This window comes from Bactrocera dorsalis, chromosome 3 (assembly GCF_023373825.1).
Source record: "Bactrocera dorsalis isolate Fly_Bdor chromosome 3, ASM2337382v1, whole genome shotgun sequence".
NCBI classification, from domain to species: Eukaryota; Metazoa; Arthropoda; class Insecta; order Diptera; family Tephritidae; genus Bactrocera; species Bactrocera dorsalis.
In genome coordinates, this window is record NC_064305.1 from 39,526,167 (window position 1) to 39,545,812 (window position 19,646).

General features: G+C 37.3%; 1 protein-coding gene across 2 annotated transcripts in view; it reads left to right on the plus strand.

Annotated features, from left to right (window-relative positions):
* The window catches only part of LOC105231523 (uncharacterized), a 63,450-nt gene that overhangs the window by 22,521 nt on the left and 21,283 nt on the right, over positions 1-19,646 (plus strand). The window contains exon 1 of one of the 2 annotated variants that reach the window (XM_049452128.1): positions 5,755-5,867. The exons of the other annotated variant lie outside the window; for it this stretch is intronic. The gene's annotated coding sequence lies outside the window, so the exon portion shown is untranslated. Of the gene's footprint in view, positions 1-5,754; positions 5,868-19,646 lie in introns of those variants that run through there. 2 annotated transcript variants of the gene reach the window in all.

The following is a 19,646-nucleotide window of genomic DNA, read 5'->3' on the forward strand; positions in this document are numbered from 1 at the left end:
GCATTGTCAAACATCGCATAAATACTGGAGACGCTAAACCAATCCGACAAGCTCCGCGTAGGGTTCCACTAGCAAAACGTGAGGATGCTAACAAAATTATTGAAGACATGCACAAAAACGGTGTAATCGAACCTTCAATAAGTCCATGGAGCTCACCTATCGTCTTAGTTAAAAAGAAAGATGGTAGCACCCGTTTTTGCGTAGATTATAGGAAGTTGAATGATGTCACAAAGAAAGACAGTTATCCTCTACCAAGAATCGACGATACATTAGACACCTTGTCTGGAGCGAAATGGTTTTCTACATTAGATCTACAAAGTGGATATTGGCAAGTCGAGATTGATGAATGTGACCGTGAAAAGACCGTTTTCAGTATGGGCGACGGGTTATGGGAATTCTCTGTGATGCCATTTGGGTTATGTAATGCGCCTGCAACGTTCGAGCGACTGATGGAACATGTGTTAAAAGGACTCAACTGGAAGACATGTTTGGTGTATCTTGATGACATTGTCATCATGGGAAAAAGTTTTGATGATCATCTGAAAAATCTAGAGGAAGTCTTTCAGCGAATAGCATCAGCCGGATTACGCTTGAATCCCAAAAAGTGTTCATTATGGAAGAAGCAGGTCACATATCTCGGACATAAAGTGTCAACTGAGGGGATTCACACCGAGGAGGGAAAAATAAAAGCAGTTAAAGATTGGCCTCAACCCACCAACATACATGAACTCCGCAGCTTCCTAGGCTTATGCACGTATTACCGCCGTTTTGTACCTGGATTTGCGAACGTGGCTAGAAGTTTACATGATTTAACAAGGAAGAATCGCCCGTTTGTATGGCAGTTGGAACAAGAAAAAGCGTTTGAGCAGCTTAAGGAACTACTTTGTACGGCGCCGATGTTAGCTTATCCAATACCTGGAAAGAAATTCATCCTGGATACAGATGCGAGCGCTTATGGAATTGGAGGTGTCCTGTCTCAGCTCATCGACGGACAAGAAAGAGTAATTGGGTATTACAGCAGAGTGCTCGGGAAACCAGAGAAAAACTACTGTGTGACGCGAAAAGAACTACTAGCTGTGGTGGAATGTGTAAAACATTTCCTGGCGTAATCGTATTTGTATGGACAACGATTCTTGCTGAGGACTGATCATGCAGCATTAAAATGGTTATTACAGTTTAAGAATCCGGAAGGCCAAATTGCACGATGGATCGAAAGATTACAGAATTACGACTTCGAAACGGAACATCGAAAGGGGATTCACCACAAAAATGCGGATGCATTATCACGTCGCCCTTGTCCACTGGAATGTAAACATTGCTCCAAATCAGAAGGAAAAGAAGGTATAATCGACGTGCAATTACTGAATATAGAACCTGAAGATGATTGGACTCCTCACCGTATCAGAATCAATCAGCTGGAGGACCCTGATCTTGCAAAGCTGGTAATGGCCAAAGAAAATGGGGTACGACCACCAAAGGAACAAATAAGTAACGAGAGTCCAACTGCAAAAGCATATTGGGCCAAATGGAACAGCATAAACCTCGTTAATGGATACCTTCATCGTACCTGGGAAAGCGAAGATGGCAAACAGTCTCGTCTGCTGATCATAGTACCGAAGTCCATGATCCCGAAAGTGTTGAAAGAATATCACAATGGACCTAGTGGAGGGCACCTTGGAATTACAAAAACTATAGAGAAGATTAAACAACGGTTCTACTGGATCGGTTGTCGAAATTCCATAGCAGAAAGGATAAGTAATTGCGTAGAGTGCATGGCAGCTAAAGGTCCTAAAGCCAAAAGTCGCGGTAGGCTACACGAGTACAACGTGGGATCACCATTTGAACGAGTCGCAATAGATGTTGCAGGTCCGTTCCCAACCAGTACGGCCGGAAACAAATATCTACTGGTTGTAATGGATTATTTCAGTAAATGGCCAGAAGTATATGCCTTACCAAACCAAGAAGCGAAGACAGTAGCCGAAGCGATTGTAGAAAATTGGTTAACAAGGTTCGGAGTGTCCGTCGAATTACACTCAGATCAAGGCAGGAATTTCGAATCTTCCATTTTCCAAGAAGTCTGTACATTATTGGGAATCCACAAGACACGGACAACAGCGTTGCACCCACAATCAGATGGAATGGTAGAGAGATTCAACCGAACGCTCGAAGAACATCTGCGGAAAATCGTTGATAAAGACCAACGGAATTGGGACAAGTGCATCCAGATGTTCCTGCTGGCGTATCGTTCAGCGAAGCACTAGACAACTGGTTACACGCCGGCAAAGATTATTTTCGGATCTGATCTGCGACTCCCTGCTGATCTTAAGTTTGGAACGAATCCTACAGCTGTAAGAAATGATGGAGATTATTGTTCTGCCTTAAAGGAAGAAATGAATGAATTGCATCTAATGGTAAGACAGCATACGCATCTGATGAGCAATAAAATGAAGGACCGGTTAGATCAAGCGGCAAATTCAAAAGGTTTCGAAGAAGCTGATCTGGTCCTGTTGTACAATCCACTTCGAAAGAAAGGCTTGTCCCCGAAACTGTAGACAGCCTGGGAAGGACCCTATATGGTGATGAAACGACTTAATGACATGGTATACCGCATACAAAAAAATGGAAAAGCACGATGTAAAATGAAAGTAGTACATTTGGAGAGGCTCGCCCCATTTGGTTCAAGAGGATTTGTGCCTAATCGGGACGATTAGGCTTTAGTGGAAGGCAGTGTTACAAAAGTAGTATTAAGTTGTATTTGTATTGCTATAGGCATCCCTTATTATGAACAATAGCTGTAGGTATATGGAATAGCATTTGTCTTGTGCCGCGGCTGTCTGCTTGTCGAAACAATAGACATCTGGCGCCGCACTGTCTGCTTGTCTACTTAAACAATTGCTGAGTCTGACGCCGTATAGCATTATGTTCTGGTAATTTCCAGACGCAATATTCTAGAAGGACACGTCGGCATCAGCGAGAAGTGCGTGGCTATATAAGCCGTGCCAGCGCCAACGTAATCAATCAGTGCTAAGAGTAAACTGCTATAGTGTAGACGAGTTGTGAAATAAAGAGTTGTTGAATTAAATTAAACAGTTTTGGTTTTATTTGTCAATCCAGAGATACGAACCTAACAAAGTGAACTAGCAAGCAGTAAATTCGTAACAGTATGATAAAAGAGAGATGAGAAATAGGAAGCTTAGAAAAAATTGCCAGATCTAACATTATTAGAAAATAAACTTAAAACTAACGTAAATAATCCTAAACAGTAGGGTTACCATATTCCCTGATTTGTCAGGGAATTCCCTGATTTTGACCTTCGGCACTGATTCCCTGATTTTCGTAAAAAGTGCACTGATTCCCTGGTTTCTGGTTTCCTCCTGAATCGGCGATTTTTTTATTATATTTTTTTTGAGCGAGTGTGTGAAAAAAGTAAGCATCACAGCGTTTTAGTCTACTTGGGCGTTTTGAATTTGAGCGCCCCGCGTAGGAAGCATTTACATCAATCATATCATTCATGGTTGCGTTCCAAAACTCGACCGAGTTAAACTCACGTAGTTTTTTTTCTGTATAAAATTGGAGCGTCCGAAAAATATGTTAATGAATGACGATTGTAGCAGCTTAGTGAAAGTTCTCAAGTAGAGTCGGTATTACAATTACTGTTACTCAGATAATTTCGAGAATGTTGAGGATGTAGTTGGGCGGTTAGGTAAAATTTGGTGATGTAACGGGACTGACTTTGACTGAAACCGATATGGTAACCCTATATATAATAAAGGGTGATTTTTTAAGAGCTTGATAACTTTTTTTAAAAAAAAAACGCATAAAATTTGCAAAATCTCATCGGTTCTTTATTTGAAACGTTAGATTGGTTCATGACATTTACTTCTTGAAGATAATTTCATTTAAATGTTGACCGCGGCTGCGTCTTAGGTGGTCCATTCGGAAAGTCCAATTTTGGGCAACTTTTTCGAGCATTTCGGCCGGAATAGCCCGAATTTCTTCGGAAATGTTGTCTTCCAAAGCTGGAATAGTTGCTGGCTTATTTCTGTAGACTTTAGACTTGACGTAGCCCCACAAAAAATAGTCTAAAGGCGTTAAATCGCATGATCTTGGTGGCCAACTTACGGGTCCATTTCTTGAGATGAATTGTTGTCCGAAGTTTTCCCTCAAAATGGCCATAGAATCGCGAGCTGTGTGGCATGTAGCGCCATCTTGTTGAAACCACATGTCAACCAAGTTCAGTTCTTCCATTTTTGGCAACAAAAAGTTTGTTAGCATCGAACGATAGCGATCGCCATTCACCGTAACGTTGCGTCCAACAGCATCTTTGAAAAAATACGGTCCAATGATTCCACCAGCGTACAAACCACACCAAACAGTGCATTTTTCGGGATGCATGGGCAGTTCTTGAACGGCTTCTGGTTGCTCTTCACCCCAAATGCGGCAATTTTGCTTATTTACGTAGCCATTCAACCAGAAATGAGCCTCATCGCTGAACAAAATTTGTCGCGAAACACATTTCGAACCGAACACTGATTTTGGTAATAAAATTCAATGATTTGCAAGCGTTGCTCGTTAGTAAGTCTATTCATGATGAAATGTCAAAGCATACTGAGCATCTTTCTCTTTGACACCATGTCTGAAATCCCACGTGATCTGTCAAATACTAATGCATGAAAATCCTAACCTCAAAAAATCACCCGTTATATGTATGTACGTACTCGATGGAATTTCCATTTTTTACGCATTGAAAATTTGTAACATACGCACATGTTCAAAGCTGACTCATTTTGTACCACACATGATCCAATTCAATCCAGCGGAAAATTTGCTGTACTCGTGCTTACCCGCAGTTTCACGACGATTGTAACAATCGTCGACCCGCTATGAACTGACATGATACGATTTGAACCGAAGCCAGCCATACCGTTTAGTCGATCTTGATTGAGGAAGAATATATTGTTCATGTTGCATTAAATCACTTGTCGCTAGTCGGTACTCGAAATGATCAACCATGTTGTCTATGATGAACTGAATTGATTTGATTGTGTTTTTGGGTACTACTGTTTGTTTTGATTTAATCATACTCGTTGCAGCTCTCTGATGTACACTTTACAAAATTTCAGGTGGTTTAGATGCTACTAACATTTTGGCAAACTTAAAATACCATGTTCAAACTATAAAAAATCGTCGATATAAAGTCAGCACATAATTTGGACATATTCAAACACAATATGTTTATACATATAACTATGTAAATGTATAAGTGTAAATATGTACCATAAGGTGCCAACAATTTGTAATATAAGATGAAAAATTGTGGAAATCATTTTTTATAATTTTTTGTTGGACTTTAACTACGAATAACTTTGAATGAGTTGACTCAGCCAAAAAATGTTCTAGACCTTTTTTGTAGATCGGTAAATTTCCTATAAGAATAAGTGTTGATTTTCACTTACCAATTATTTGTTTGTGTACATTAAAAATCCAAACAAAATAGACAAAATTTCCTGTGTTATTTATATGGGAAATCAAAAATGCCGATGAGGCACCTCTTAATATTAATATTAAGAGCTCAGGTCTTACCAGAATTTGTTTTTAGTCATGTCGGATGAGATTTTCATGGTAACTAAGAAAAATAAAAATAAAAACTTTTTTTGGCCCACCTTAATGTACCATATGTTGTTGTAGTTACCAGTGACCATGAATTAATCTTGACCAAACTTCCCACCGTCGCGACGGTCGATGAGTGTAAGCACTACCGTTGAAATTACTAGTTGCTTCATTTCAACGGTAGACGAACGAAAGATAGATCAAAGATAAAATAGAAGTGAAATAACAAATTGTGAAATAGTCGGCGTGGAAATGAAGTAAGTGAAAGCGACAACTGAAGCAAATGATGTTGCTGGCATTGGTGCTTTTGTCAGCATTGAACTTTAATGAAAAGGAAGGCGATTAAGCCACTGCTAGAGCTATATGAATGTGAAATGGAATTATTTAATAGTAATTTGCTATGAGTTTAGTTTTCAAGAGCAAGTAATAAGGCTTACATAATTTCGAAATTTCAGTTAAGAGTAAATATTATTTGATGTTGCTCTTAATAATATACATACATATGTATGTACTTTGTTTTCTGAATAGCAAAAGTTAATTTTCGTGCAGTTTAAATATACCAGTCCGGGTCAAGATTATCAAATGGTATATAACCATCGCATTCTTATCTTATGACAGAAGGTGATTTAGAGTCCCGTCCTGTTTGTTATTGTATAGTATACACAACTTCGACGAACAGTGACGTAACTAATAACAATATTTAACTCCTTTTTGGACGTTTTTTGTCATTTGAAGTCTAATTAAACATATTTTTTTTGTACCTTGTTATTCATATGTCAGCTGTGTAGTAGTTATACTCTTCTTTCCTATTTATTGTTATTGAAGTAATTGTATGTTACAAAATAGAAACTTAATTGTAATACAAATATTTAATGACCTTTACTTCTTAAGCTTGATTTTATTACACATTTTTGCAATATAACTATAACATATCATATGTACAATACCGAACGTATTTGTATGCTAACAAATATATTCATAATTGTTGTAGAATTTAATTAGATTGCTTGCTTACTGAAGAAGACCGGAATAATACATTTTCCCCAGTTAGTTACACTTCTAATGGCAAATTCATTATCAAAGCGAAAACTGTAGAACATTAAGAAGTCAATTAGATTATTGTTGTCTGTAACGGAAACGAATGTGAAGCGGTGCATATCAATAACTGTATTAAAAAGGTTGGTTATATAACATAACCTTTTTAATTGGGTAATACCAGTGTGAAGAGTAATTTGGAAGATTAACAAAACTACAGCCACGGACATATAAATAACACAAATCCGGATTCAATATTACTTCTAACATCTTTAACCGTAAAGTAACTGATCAATCAAAATATGGAATGTACCTACCATTATGAAGCTCTTTCGCTGTTCAAAATACCGTTTATTTTCTATTAAATTTTGTACGCGTTAATTTTATTGCGTATGATGTTGATTTGAAGTGGACATATATTGGTTGTCAAAAAAGTCTTGCGGTATTTTCGCTAGTTGGCGCTGAAAGCGCGTAGTTCTAGTTTTATTCGTCGCATCGGGTCATGCTATACCTTTTTGGAAAGCTCATTTCACGCGCTAACACGTGTTTGATTGATTGTCGTTTCTTTTAAGTCGTTCGTGAGTTATAGCGTCGCAAACATGGAGCAAAATAAAGAGAAAATACGGCATATTTTACAACTACTACGATAAAGGCAAAAATGCATCTCAAGCCGCCAATAAAATTTGTGCAGTTTATGGACCCGATACAGTTTCCATTTCCACCGCACAACGATGGTTTTAACGTTTTCGTTCTGGTGTAGAGGTGGTCGAAGATGCGCCACGCTCCGGAAGGCCTGTCGTCGAAAATTGCGATAAAATCGCTGAATTGGTCGAAAGAGACCGGCATAGTAGCAGACGTAGCATCAGTCAAGAGCTGGGCATGAGTCATCAAAAATTCATTTCAATTTCAAAAAAAAAAAATCAATAAAAATAACCACAAGACCTTTTTGACAACCCAATAAATAGCACATTTTTAAGTTCGTATTTTATTTTAAATTTTGTGTGAAGTTTTCGCGTGTCTTAAATTGAATTTTGTTTGTTAAAGAAAACGCGTTTGTGTGATATGAGCAAAAAAGAAAAGGCTCCTGCCAAAATTTCTGAAATAATACATTTCTCTCGAAAAATGGTAAATAAAAAGAGCAAAGCGGGTCCTTTCAAATCAGCCAGAGAAATTATGATCGAAGTTAATGACGAATGTGGTCTGGACCTGTCCAGAAAGCTTGTAGGAAGACGATTCAACGAATAGTTTTGGAATCAAAATTTTCAACGGTCATAGGATGGAAAAACATCTGTACGTGGTCCATAAAGGTCAAGCCCTTAATCTTAGTATTAGAAATTAGTGATTAAAAATGGTGGTTATACAAGTAGTACAAAATACTAACAAAATGAGTAATCTTATGCTATTTTTTAATAATTTTTATAAATTTGTGTACCTTTTTGGAAACCATTTTCAGATTGCCATATACATAGGTTATTGATGTTTTCGTATAATTTTTTTTTAACGATAATAGAATATTTATTGTTTTAGTGTTTTAGTAATATTAAAGTAAATAATTTTTAAAATAAAAGGTAGGCCTCTTTGAATCCGTAAGTGATAAACTTAAAGAATAAAAAATGGATTTTAATTGATGACCAAGCGTGCTATTGATGTGACTATGACTGCAGCTTCATTTAATCCATAAAGTCGGTACATATGACCCAACTACAAAATTTATTCGTCGAGTTAAAAATAATTTTTACTCGGCCGATTTATTTTTAGAATGTGTTTACTTACGACAAGAACAGTGTATCTGACGATTTTACCACGAGAAACAAGAATTGAACAAAGAGTTCTTGAAGTTTTATGGAGTCTATAATAAACACAAGTATTTGAGTGGCACAAAGCATTCAGGGAAGTTAATGCCTCGTGCGAGTCGTTCATCGATCTCTGTTAATAACAATAACATCGAAAAAGTTAAAGAAGCAGCGCTGAAAATCGTCGTGTTGACGTCGGAAAGATAGAAAAGAATCTAAACATCACTTATGAATGGACTCAAACATTTTTGGTATGAAGTGTGCCAATGCTAGACTCATACCAAAAGACCTGAATCTTCTGCAAAAACGACATCAAGTAGAAGTGTCTCAAAAGAGATGCTTGGCAACGTATCTGAGGACACTATATTCATAAAACGCATTGTTACTGCGAATAGCAGTCCGAAAATAAGAAACTAAAATTCAGTAAATACACTGAAGGCTATCTCAAAAGATTTTGATTAAAATAGTTGAAAATGTAGTTTTGTATCAGTCCGGGTCAAATTTGATTCGATTGCATATATAAAGAAAGATGTTCCGGAGCCAAGTCGCTCAAAAAGTAAATTTTTATTGGAAAGTAATCTAAAGAGAACGGGCCCAAATTCCTTTTAAAGATAGAAGTTCAGTAATAATAAAAAAACTAACGGTAAAGAGATATCAAATAAATAACTCATTCGGCTCTTTATAGAGAACTAGCAGCCCGTCCCGGCATCGCACGGGGTAGACAATTATTTATTTTTGGAAATTTGGATATAAAACACTTTTTTCACAAATATTTTTATTTGTATTAAAAAAATCCCACAGTTATATTTGTATGTAAGTTTATTTATGTTCAATTTCTTTGATGGTTTAAGTGGCGGGCACTTTTGAAAAATTAAAAAATAAAAATAATAATAATCAAAAAATTAAAATAACAGTAATAAATAATGAATTCAGTCGTTTTACATATAAGTAAATAATAAATTATTAATTAATATATTAAATAATAAAGTAATATTCTTTAAAAATTAGCGTATAAAAATATTATAAGTAAAAGTAATAATTAGGAAAAAAAATAAAAATACTAATTATGAAAAATTAAAAAATAAAAATAATAATAATCAAATAATTAAAATAACAGTAATAAATAATGAACTCAGTCGGTAAGTAAATAATAAATTATTAATTAATATATTAAATAATAAAATAATATTCTTTAAAAATTAGCGTATAAAAATAGTATAAGTAAAAGTAATAATTAGAAAAAAAATTAAATAGAAATAATAACAATCAAAAAATTAAAATAACAGTAATAAATAATGCATTCAGTACTTTCACATATATTTTTGCACTGCACGTGCTCAATTCTGCTAAATAGCAGCGACAACGTCGAATTCCTTACTTTGATTCTACGTATCGCATCTGTTAGCCGCCAAATCGAACATCATACAGAATTCAATTTGTACCTTCTCTATACTTTACATTCTCTGGCCCGGCGCGCTTTTCAGAATGCATCGCAAACAACGGCCACGGCGCTATGGCGGTTTTGTTTACTTTTTGAATTTTTTAATTCGTAATATCTTTTGAATGGAAAGTCTAATTTAAAAACTATTTTATAGGTAGTTAAATGGCCTTGACCATAAAATAATTTATTTGGATAAGGATTAATATAAAAACATAAATAGCATGGTTTGAATTTGGTTAGCATTTTCATTAATGTTTAAAATGAAAAAAGTTGTTGTAGTGACATAACTACAATAGTTGGACATACATATGCTACCGCGGAGTTTTTTGTACATTATTTTGTTCTATCGCTAATAGTTTCGGCAGCGCATTCGAGGAAAGACATTTTAAGACTCATTTTTCTACTCCTTCAGTTACATTGTTCAAATTTTACCAAGGATCCCTAATTTTTTTCAAAATTAAATGTAGCCTATGTCAAATTGGAAGAATGTAGCATTCTATTGGTGAAAGAATTTTTTAAATCGGCCCAGTACTTTTTGAGACTATTCATTACAAACATACAAATAAACAAAAATAGGTACAAATCTTTCCTCTTTATAATATTAGTATAGATATAAATTTTAATTCTTAATATGTGCTTCTTTATTTTGGAAGAACTTTTCTGATATTATTTAAATATTTACTATTTATTTTATCCAAGAATATTTTTATTAGCGCAGATAAGTACACACTCTTGGATATAAAACTATATTTATAAACCAATAATTATTTCAAAAATAATGATGTTATATTTGAGGAAATTTCTTATTTTTTAAGGTTGGTTTTCTTATTTGGCCCGCAACTGCACATACATACTTGACACGTTTATGAGTATGTACGTATGCTATGAATTGTTTCACAAAAGTTATTTCTATTCAAACTTTTGCCTGCTTTAATAAATATTTATCGAACATGTATGACCTTAGTTATTGCTCTGATCCTGATTCGAACATTCAATTCACTGCGTGGAGGTCGCTCGTAAACACTTTTCAATATGCTCAAATGTCCAACACTCAACTGTAATGTCACCTCATTTCATTTTCTAAATCAAGTTCAAGTTTGATTCCTCAATACGAATATATATGTACATATGTACTGCATGTCCAGTTATTATCTAATGAATTCCGGCATAAAGAGTACATAATTGAAGAGAAAAGCCAAATTTAGTAACAACCTCGTCGAAGAAAAATGATTTTTTAAACCGGCTTGCTAAACATTTCCAATCGATGGCGTTGTCGGGCACTTACTTAACTATAACTGTCAACTTGTTTTCTTTGGAAATTGTGTCGTTTACGCCGTTTGTTGCACTCCGCTTCAGCCGACGCATTGTGCTCACACATGCATACTACACAAATCGATACTTAATAACAGTTATGCAAAAAACAACCTTCTGTAAACAAGTCGGCTTTACATGAAGAAATTAGCAGTGCATTGTGTGTGCCGATGAGTAACGAACTCAATTGTGGATGCGATAGCGTCATAACGCCTAGTATTACTTCCGCTGCACACACAACCGGTTACCACTTGTATTCGAGTTTGCCTATGCCGGATCACATTAATTTGCCGGATATCGAATTTTTACTGAAATAACTGATTCCGGCGCTTTACGTGTTATCTTCCACTTATGTCCAATTTTAGTACAGCATACAGTTGGCTGGAAGCGAATGTTTATTCGTATTTTATTTTAAATTTAATCTAAGAAGTTATTATTTTGAAATGCTTTAAAATATAATGGCAAGTATTGCAAACGCATCAAATATCTGCACGGCAAAAAGAATATCTAATGAATATTCAACATTTTACAAAATAGTTATGAGAACATTTTCTTTTTTTTTATGTTTTCTGCATATAGATTTATATATACTTTTCAAAATTTAACCTGCTTACGACCTCTTCTTACTACTTACACTACTGCATACAATAACAACATTAAGCGCAAATATCACTCACGTAGTGGTATTTGCATACCAGTGCAGATTTTTATACTCTTGCGACATGTTGCCACAAGGTTAAATAGTTTTGTTCACCTAATGGTTGTTTGTATCACCTATATAAATGATCAGGATGATGAGTTGAGATCCGGATATCTATCTGTCCGTCCATCTGTCTAAACTGTAACTTGAGATATCGTAATGCAACTTGGTAGACGTTCTCCTTGCAAAAATTAATCGGATCACTGCCACGCTTACAAAACATCATTAACCGAAAAGTTATAAAGCGCCATAACTAAGCACTAAATTAAGATATATAACTGTAATTTGGGATAGAGGTTCGCAGTAGCAAGAGGCACATTAGTAAATAATTTTGTAAAAATGGGCGCGTCCTCCTCCTTAATCACCCTTACTAACATTGTAAAAATGAATGAAATCGGATGACTACTAAAAGCACAATAAATTATCAACTAAATACGTCAGAGACATTAAATTTTAGCTCCGAGATGGTATTAGAGGGTTGTATGGGAGCCGGTGTAAAAATTTGACGATGGACGTGGCACCGCCCACATTGAAGTGAAAAGCTATATCTCGGAATCTGCTCGAACGATTTCAATCAAATTCGAAAAATGGTAATGCAAAAATGGACGAAATCAGACTACAACTAGGCCTACGTCTCATATTACAAACTGTTCAAGCTGCTAGCTACCGAATATATGGACTCCAGTTCCTATTGGGAATTTTTTATCGTAAATTAGGTCAGCTCGTGAGATATTTTGGGGAAAGTCAGAGATAATCCTTATCTGATAATGATATGTCGTTGTCCCAAAAATTATTTGAATCAACTCAATAATTCCCTTAGTCCACGTATATCTTTTGGAAAAATCATCTGTTTAAAATACAGAGACCGTATTTTTCTAATAACGATGGATCTTTGTGCCTAAAATCTGGTTGCCTTCACCCCGTATAACTAATATCAGCATTTCCAAACATAGTGGTGTTGGTAAGTGAGGTACCTTAAGAAACAGAGAGATTATCTTTTTCTGTTAATAATATCGAGTCATGCCAAAAATAGATAAAATCGGTCAAAACTACCTCTCATCTCCGATAAGTTATTCAAAGTTCCATTTGGCTTTATACCGTACATCGGTCAATTTGTAACATTAGATATCTTAACAAACTTACCGAACATACTATGTCACATATTATATAACTACGAATTACCCATACCCCCCAATTACTATGAGTACATCGTCACCTAAAATACAAAATAATGTATGATCAAAAGATTTGAAATTGAGTATTTTATTGATTACGATTCACTACTTCAAATTACATACATATAAGTACATATCGCTCTTTTGCTGCAAGACCGGCATAATTCAAAAAACGTGATTTTTGAGTTAATCCTGCAGAATTGTTCGTTATGTCATACTTCATGTTGAGTGAAAAATTCATATGAATACCTCTTATATGCTCCGCTTGAGAAGAGGTGTAAGGTTGGAGTCACCGTGTAAGGTTGTAGTAAGTTGAAAACTTTAAACGCGTTTTCTGGCGAATCGATTTTTTTGACTTATGCCAGTCTTGCAGCAAATGAGCGATATGTATGTCCAACATTTTAAGGTTCCAACATTTATAATCCAGTTTTAACCAATATTTAAATTTTGTTTCAACTCATGATCCATTTTATATCGTGTTTCATTCATTACCCTGTAAATATCCGAAAATGTTGTTACGTTATTTTGAGGCGCGGATCAAGTTACAAGTTATACATTATTTTATATAAAAGTGACACTCCGCGAAAAAAAGACTTTGAGTTGCAAGTACAAAATTATATAGTTTCCCCTACTCTGGATCCGCCCCTGATTATTTTGCATTGTAGGTGACGATATAATGATATTAAGTTTTATATTTATAAATTTTGTTCGAACATGTGTTGTCGAATATACCTGAAGATAAAAAAATGTAATTTGATGCAGAGGTTCGTAGTCGCAAGAGGCACTTGTGGGCAACAAATTTTGAAAAAGTGGACGCGTCCATACATATCTTCTTAGCTACTAAAGCTACAACAATCAAATTTGCTCAGCGCAAATACATATTATAAGAACTCCTATCGACAGAGTGAAAATGGATGGAATCGAAAGATAACCCCGCTCACTCTCCATATAACGATTTTGTTTAAAACTACTAAAAGCGCAATAAATCATTACCTAACTAAGCCAGAGATATTGAATTTCACCTCCGAGATGATATTAGAGAGCTTTATAGGATCCAATGTGAAAATTGAACGATAGGCGTGACATCGCTCACTTTTCGGTAAAGTCCAATATCTCGGGAACCGACTTACCGATTTCGACGAAATTTAGTACATACCAACGCTATTATATGCTTATGTCACAGTACGAAAATGGCCACCTTATGAACAAAAATTTTTTAAATCCAATCATAACTCTTGAAGCCCCTAGATTCCGAATATTTGAACCACAGTAACTATAGTTGTCTTTTAATCGAAAATATCGCTCAATGTGTGAGATATATAATTGAATCGGGTAAATACTCCTCGTAGCCTCGATATACCTAATATAAATTTTTCGAATATGCGAGTTATTTCCATGAAAATGAGAGCAAGTTTTACTACTAACAGTGTATCTTTGTGCCTAAAATAGATAAGTTTGTGCGAAAACTTGACTAGCCTCTATATAACTAAAATCAGGATTTTCGAACATCCGGCTGACTTTACTCTATATGATTTATTTTTTAGTATGTTGCATAGTAATAGTAGATGGTATTGAGAAAAAAGATAAAGTCAGGTCGATACCACCTCAACTTCCATATACTACATAGAATGATTTTCGTTTTTCTAACAAGCCTTATATGTACAAGTATGTCATTGTATGAGTTATATATAGTATATGTATTAGGTCTACAACTTTGCTTCCGCCGTTTTCCAATAGATGTCTCTAGAGTCTAGCACTGGTCGATTTAATCGATTTAAATCGTTTTATATCGATCTTGGACATTTGTGTCAACATTAACCCAATAATATATTTGTAGAGATCTGTTTGCATCCCAAACTCATTCTCAACTGAAAATGTCACTTTTTGAGCCGAATTCTCGACATTTGCGATAAATTTTGCTTTTCTTTTGTAATTCCAAGAAAAGTGCGGCTGAGGACCCGTCCACACTTTACTGAGGCTGACACATACGTAGATAATACAATTACTATACTACTACCATCTATATGATTTCTATTAGGTATTAAAAAAAAATAGAATTTTTGTAAAGCAACTTGTTTTAGTTTACAAAAAAATGGATCATAAAGCATTCCATGTGTTAATTAAGCAATGCTTTTTGAGGGAATAAGGGAAAACACTTTTGGACCATTTTTATACAATAAAGCCTTAAATTTACAAAAAAACGACGGAAGCAAAATATATATAAAATTTTTTGGCTTCCAAAACTCTTTGATTCTTGCAAGTTGCAAGTGTATAAAATGTTCGGTTACATCCGAACTTTGCGTTTCCTTACTTGGTACTGTTAATGTTTACATTTTTGCACAATTTGCATACACTGGTATAAGCTTCAACAGACAGACTATACAAGTAAACGAAAAATTAATTCTTCAATGCTTACCATTTTCATTAATAATTTAAATTCAATCAACGAATCAATGTCAACCAAGTCTTCGTTTGTGCAAACATGTGAACATACGTACATATACACACGTAGATACGGTATATAAAAATTTTAACTTAACAGTATGTACGCCGACTTACCTTATTTATGACAAAATACACTGGTAAGGAAGGGCGAAATTCAAGTATAACCGTATATTTTATACTCTCGCAAGAATCAAAGCCGGGAAGATATGTACCTTCAATTATCAACATTTGTTGTTCGACGAAAGGGTTAAAAGTATTCTTCTTCTTCTTCTTTACTGGCGTAGACACCGCTTACGCGATTATAGCCGAATCAACAACAGCGCGCCAGTCGTTTCTTCTCTTCGCTACGTGGCGCCAATTGGATATTCCAAGCGAGGCCAGGTCCTTCTCCACTTGGTCCTTCCCCCGGAGTGGAGGTCTTCCTCTTCCTCTGCTTCCCGCGGCGGGTACTGCGTCGAATATTTTCAGAGCTGGAGTGTTTTCATCCATCCGGACAACATGACCTAGCCAGCGTAGCCGCTGTCTTTTAATTCGCTGAACTATGTCAATGTCGTCGTATATCTCGTACAGCTCATCGTTCCATCGAATGCGATATTCGCCGTGGCCAACGCGCAAAGGACCATAAATCTTTCGCAGAATTTTTCTCTCGAAAACTCGCAACGTCGACTCATCCGCTGTTGACATCGTCCAAGCCTCTGCACCATATAGCAGGACTTTACTTTTCAATTGCCTACTCAGTCCGAAGTAGCACCTGTTGGCAAGAGTAATCCTGCGTTGGATTTCCAGGCTGACATTGTTGGTGGTATTTACGATGGTTCCAAGATAGACGAAATTATCTACAACTTCAAAGTTATGACTGTCAACAGTGACGTGGGAGCCAAGTCGCGAGTGCGACGACTGTTTGTTTGATGACAGGAGATATTTCGTCTTGCCCTCGTTCACTGCCAGACCCATTTGCGTTGCTTCCTTGATCAGTCTGGAGAAAGCAGAACTAACGGCGCGGGTGTTGAGACCGATGATATCAATATCATCGGCATACGCCAGCAGCTGTGCACTCTTATAAAAGATTGTGCCTGCTCGATTCAGTTCTGCAGCTCTAATAATTTTCTCCAGCAACAGATTGAAAAAGTCGCACGATAGGGAGTCGCCTTGTCTGAAACCTCGTTTGGTATCGAACGGTTCGGAGAGGTCCTTCCCGATCCTGACGGAGCTTTTCGTGTTGCTCAACGTCAGCTTACACAGCCGTATTAGTTTTGCGGGGATACCAAATTCAGACATCGCGGCATAAAGGCAGCTCCTTTTCGTGCTGTCGAAAGCAGCTTTGAAATCGACGAATAGGTGGTGAATGTCTATTCTCCTTTCACGGGTCTTTTCCAAGATTTGGCACATGATGAATATCTGGTCGGTTGTTGATTTACCAGGTCTGAAGCCACACTGATAAGGTCCAATTAGTTTGTTGACGGTGGGCTCTAATCTTTCGAGCGTATTGCTCGATAGAACCTTGTACGCGATGTTGAGGAGGCTTATCCCACGGTAGTTGACGCAGATTGTGGGGTCTCCTTTTTTATGGATTGGGCATAGCACACTTAAATTCCAATCGTTGGATATGCTTTCATCCGACCATATTTTGCAAAGAAGCTGATGCATGCTCCTTATCAGTTCTTCGCAGCCGTGTTTGAATAGCTCGGCCGGCAATCCGTCGGCCCCTGCCGCTTTGTTGTTCTTCAGACGGGCAACTGCTATTCGAACTTCTTCATGGCCGGGTAATAGAACGTTTGCTCCATCGTCATCGATTGGGGAATCGGGTTCGTCTTCTCCTGGTGTTATGTGTTCACTGCCATTCAGCAGGCTGGAGAAGTGTTCCCTCCATAATCTAAGTATGCTCTGGGCATCGGTGGCTAGATCACCTTGGGGGGTTCTACAGGAGTATGCTCCGGTCTTGAAACCTTCTGTAAGCCGCTGCATTTTTTCGTAGAATTTTCGAGCATTACCCCTGTCGGCCAGCTTATCAAGCTGTTCGTACTCACGCATTTCGGCCTCTTTTTTCTTCTGTCTGCAAATGCGTCTCGCTTCCTTCATCAACTCTCGGTATCTATCCCATCCCGCACGTGTTGTGGTCGATCGTAACGTTGCGAGGAAGGCAGCCTGTTTTCTCTCCGCTGCGACACGGCACTCCTCGTCGTACCAGCTGTTCTTTTGCACTTTCTGAAAACCAATGGTTTCGGTAGCAGCTGTACGTAAGGAGTTCGAAATGCCGTCCCCAGTTCCCTTATACCGAGTTGTTGACGAGTGCTCTCAGAGAGCAGGAGTGCAAGCCGAGTAGAAAATCTTTCGGCTGTCTGTTGTGATTGCAGCTTCTCGACGTCGAACCTTCCCTGTGTTTGTCGGCGTGCGTTTTTTGCTGCACTGAGGCGGGTGCAAATTTTGGCTGCAACAATATAGTGGTTCGAGTCGATGTTAGGACCTCGGAGCGCACAGACATCTAAAACACTGGAGACGTGTCTTCCGTCTATCACAACATGATCGATCTGGTTGGTGGTTTTTCGATCCGGGGACAGCCAGGTAGCTTGATGTATCTTCTTATGCTGGAATCTAGTACTACAGATAACCATATTTCGGGCGCCGGCGAAGTCGATCAGCCTCAACCCATTTGGGGATGTTTCCTCGTGGAGGCTGAATTTACCGACCGTAGTGCCAAAGATACCTTCTTTGCCCACCCTGGCGTTGAAGTCGCCAAGCACGATTTTGACATCGTGGCGGGGGCGTCTCTCATAAGTGCGCTCCAAGCACTCATAAAAAGCATCTTTGGTCACATCGTCCTTCTCTTCCGTCGGGGCGTGGGCGCAAATCAGCGATATGTTGAAGAACCTCGCTTTGATGCGGATTGTGGCTAGACGTTCATTCTCCGGAGTAAATGATAGTACTCGGCGACGGAGTCTCTCTCCCACCACGAATCCAACACCAAACTTGCGCTCCTTTATATGGCCACTGTAGTAAGTGTCACAAGGACCTACTCGTCTCTGTCCTTGTCCCGTCCATCGCATTTCTTGGACGGCTGTGATGTCAGCCTTTATCATTACGAGGCATCTACCAGCTGGGCAGCGGCACCTTCCCAATTAAGGGACCGGACATTCCAGGTGCATGCCCTCAAATCACAGTCCTTATTTTGTTTGCCATGGTCATCATCAAAAGGGGGGTCTCTCATCCGAGGCTGCTTTTTCCTTTTCAATGGGGGTGTTTTTTACGTGCCGGGTCCCAAACCCAGCGCACAACCCTATGCAGGGGATGTTTCGCCTTCTCACTTTAGCTCGCCTTCAAACGGATGTTCTTAGGCTACCCAGAGGATACTTGATCAAAGACCGGAAGTCGTGAGCTGCTTGAGTCATATGTAAAAGAATCGTTTTTGGCCACTCCCAAGTGAATGGCGATAAGAGAACTTTCCTCACTTGCGTGAACTTCTACACATGACTCCATCTGTTTAAAAGTATTGTCCCGATTTAATCCATTTATGCCATTATGACAGAAAAAGATGCTCTATAAATCGTATTACCTCAAACAAAAATCCTGGAAGATTGACCGATATACATATACGGTATAAAGTCATAGAGTATAAAGTTCGAACATCTTTATATCATGTATAATCGCACTAAAAAAAGCACGGACCCGATTTTAAGCATTTTTGACACGAAGATATATTACCAGGAAAAAACTCTCTCTGAATTTAAATAATATAGTAAGTATATCTCACAGATCGACCGATATTCTTAATAAACAGTCAGCCATAGACACTGACTAACACATATTTAGTATCTGGAAGCTTGAACAGCTATGATCCGGTTATGACCAGTTTTCGACTTAAGATAGCATTGTTGCTTGATTTATAAAATGAAAAGTGAATGAATGAGATGGAATTGCAAATTTTACTATGTATACACAAATCACAATTCTTCCCATTTTCCCATTGTAAGATAAATATGTCAGTATAGTATAATTTACGGTAAATTATTTACCGAATTTTATTCCTCGAATAGGTCATGAGGAATGACTCTCCATAGCATTTTAGCTGTAAAATTTAGTGTATATAACCTATTTATTTAATGAGACGTCGCGCTTTTATTAGTTTTCAACAAACTTTT